We start from the raw sequence: 3,626 nt of genomic DNA on the forward strand, positions 1-3,626 counted from the left end.
GAACGCAAAACTGTCCTTTTATAAATATCAATGTTTGTCGTCATATCGAAATTGCTTTGTGAGTTTATGGGAACATGGAGGCATATTCCCTCCCCTTTACCATCAAAGTAGAATATCAAAAGTAGACCCAGCATTTAAATTGATTGCAATATTGAATAATTAACAATATAGGCCTAGGCCCAAAAACAGAAAATGTGTGTTTATTGGCCTACTGGCAATAATACATAACGGCTACCGTAATTTATTATTATTATCTTAATGAAAATTAATGGATTATAACCTCTCATTAAAATTAATTGGTTGCTTCGCTATAAATAGATCTAGAGTTCTACATTATTCTCACCTTTACCGAAAAGTGACGAATTATACCATTGTATCAATTTCTAGAACATGTTGTAATTTACATTTTCCGTTTATTGTATTAACAAAGGCCTAAAAAGAATTATGAATAATATCCGCCATAAAAGTGACGAATACAAACTACCGGTAAGATGTGTATAAGAGACAAGTGCATAACTATGAGCTACAGACAGTAGCTGGTCTGGTCGATAGAGTTCACGAACCTCTCGTGTCATCGTCATCAATTTTATTCAATATGTTCAAGCAGCAACTTCTCATTCAAGGTCGGAAGCCGGTAGATAAGCATCGCTGCATAGGAAGTCTAAACACTGAATAAGACAGACGTTCCAGCAATGTTTGGAGATTAAACATTAACAACTGATATCACAACCTAATGTATGTATGTCTTATACTCTATACTTTTTATAATTTGTATTTTTATACAAATGACGCTAGCTTTATCTTGAGCGTGCCGTGACACGCTAACGTTTTAGTGGGAGGCTTAGATTCATCATAGCGGCGTATACTACATTATACAGTGTAATTCTCTGCCAACGTTTAGATTTTCGTATTAAATATTCCGATTCAGTAATGAGCTATTCGTATCGGAGACATTGTAATATTAATGATGTCTTTTTATATCTGGAATTATCCTGATGCAGTTGAATATACATCGATTGTAAATCAATGACGACTACACTCGTTCTCATTCTTTGTTTCATGCGTGTCAAGATTAATTAAATTAATCAATTTAAAGATGCACCATCTATCATGAGCTAAAAACGTTGAAAAACTCAATTCCATATTTGAATTGCTTAATTTGTATATTCAGGGAACAGTTGGTATATTTAAGTAAGTTATTAACTTACAATTGAAAATAATATGAGAAAATATCCATGTCAATTAACGGACGGTTAAACACAACTACATTTCCAGTATTTTAACAAATGAACCATTTTAATTTAACAATTTGCTGGAAATATATGATTTTTGTAGAAAAGTGTAAGTCATTGAAAAATATATGATTTTTCAGTCGGTTTCTGGCTATTAGTGAATAGTTTTAATTGAATTTTTTAGGTATTTTCGGATTTTGTTTTGGCGCACAGTTTATCTTTACATTAATTTAGAAACCGCTGGATGAAGGTTTAATAATCGCGTTTGTCCTTCCGGTGGTTTCCTGCCTGGATATGATATAATAACAGCATACCGGACATGTACATCCTTCGTTACGGATTCATTGGGAAAAGTCCTTATAATCGTCAACGAATAGACCTTTCCAGGGTGTAAATCAAACTTAGCAACTGACCAATCAGAACAATGCTAGGAATACGCCCGCGTCTCACAACATCCGGACAATGTAGTTCCTTACCGATTCTTTGTTGGAGCATGTGTGGGAGAAGTCCTCGAACAGTTTAACGAATTGGTGTATCGCAGAGAGTCATATTCACGTCGCCACACAGTAAGCAATTCGACGAGGTCAACCTAATAATATTAGGTGAGTTTATGAGAGGGGGAGGGGGTGTGGTGTAGGACCAGCTCACCATCACATTAAGAAGCCATTTTTTATATCACTTTAAACTTTAGAAAAATATAAAAATCACTAAAAATGGGCCTACATCAAAATTTCAAATGATTCATCATTTCTGCTCTCGCCTGAGGAACCGAAACCAAGCAGTTTTACGTACCCAACGAAAAGAAAATAAAGTGGTAAAACACAATGGTATATTGTATTGATCACGACAAATACATCTTATTCAGGTTGAGGCATCAACCACGGTGTAAATGCAATATGTAACTTATTCAATCGTTTAAGTACCGTACCTTACAAAATTGATTATACCATATGTTATTAGTCTAAGTCAGTTTCTATCTTATTCAAAATAGATTGAAACTGTGAGTAATCTGTTCTTCGTCATTCTCTGAATATACCAGTGGCGTATCTACGGGGTGGTGGGGGCGGGGGTGCATTCCCCAGTCCCCCCCCCCACCGGTGCCCTGCCCGCGATTTTTTTTCCGTACGAAACATTTACATGAAACTCCACTCGGGCCGTCTCGACTGAATCGACCAGGGCCGAAAATCTCATATTGCAGAATTCAGGAGGTCAAAAGGTCATCAACAGATAAACGTCTAATAAATGCAAAACAACTTCTGAGAGAACGTTGCTGTCTGATAAAAAATACATTGATGTTACTACCATCAAAAATATAACTACTGTACATAAATTTCAAATTGTGCAAAGAAATCCTTGCACAGTTTGCAAATTGTGCGAGGAAGAGTGTGCACAATTTGTAAATTGTGAAAAAAGTCTAAAATTGTGCACGGCAGCTATTTAAGTTCTTTGATAACATTAAAATATAAGAACGCAAAACTGTCCTTTTATAAATATCAATGTTTGTCGTCATATCGAAATTGCTTTGTGAGTTTATGGGAACATGGAGGCATATTCCCTCCCCTTTACCATCAAAGTAGAATATCAAAAGTAGACCCAGCATTTAAATTGATTGCAATATTGAATAATTAACAATATAGGCCTAGGCCCAAAAACAGAAAATGTGTGTTTATTGGCCTACTGGCAATAATACATAACGGCTACCGTAATTTATTATTATTATCTTAATGAAAATTAATGGATTATAACCTCTCATTAAAATTAATTGGTTGCTTCGCTATAAATAGATCTAGAGTTCTACATTATTCTCACCTTTACCGAAAAGTGACGAATTATACCATTGTATCAATTTCTAGAACATGTTGTAATTTACATTTTCCGTTTATTGTATTAACAAAGGCCTAAAAAGAATTATGAATAATATCCGCCATAAAAGTGACGAATACAAACTACCGGTACCATTGTATTAATTTAGAACATGTCTCACAAACACACGTGTTGCAAATGCACGTAATTTGCGTGTTTTTTTTTATGCCGTCGTTTTATGGGATCGACGATATTGTAGTAACAAGGGGCAGGGCGCGACTTTTTTTTTCCGTACGAAACATTTGCATGAAACTTCACTCGGGCCATCTCGGATTGACTCGAGTAAGTACGATACGAGGAACAAGAGCAGACACTTCGCAATGTCGTGATGCTCGAGTTTTACTATTATTGCTCTTTCTACGGTAGGCCTATGAAATTTCACGGACTTATGTGATGTACGTCACTGTGTAACTAACTGTGACCTTCTTGGATGTTATTAAATGTTAGTATATTATCTACAACAACAACAGCTAGTACCTCCTGTTGTTATACAGTGTAGAGGTACAGTTATACCAAAGGCTAGAGAGAAAG

The 3,626-nt window shown here is 35.5% G+C and overlaps 1 protein-coding gene across 4 annotated transcripts in view; it reads left to right on the plus strand.

Moving 5' to 3' along the window:
- The first annotated feature begins 607 nt into the window (after positions 1-607).
- LOC117112258 (UDP-glucuronosyltransferase 1-2-like) overlaps positions 608-3,626 on the plus strand; it is a 31,666-nt gene continuing 28,647 nt past the window's right edge. For 2 of the 4 annotated variants that reach the window (XM_033255343.1, XM_033255353.1), the window contains exon 1: positions 1,525-1,834. The gene's annotated coding sequence lies outside the window, so the exon portion shown is untranslated. Of the gene's footprint in view, positions 736-1,524; positions 1,835-3,626 lie in introns of those variants that run through there. The other 2 variants (XM_033255340.1, XM_033255372.1) reach the window with 2 other exon arrangements.

This window comes from Anneissia japonica, unplaced genomic scaffold (assembly GCF_011630105.1).
Source record: "Anneissia japonica isolate Jap-2015-1 unplaced genomic scaffold, ASM1163010v1 scaffold288117_len521816_cov214, whole genome shotgun sequence".
In the NCBI taxonomy this organism is placed as follows: Eukaryota; Metazoa; Echinodermata; class Crinoidea; order Comatulida; family Comatulidae; genus Anneissia; species Anneissia japonica.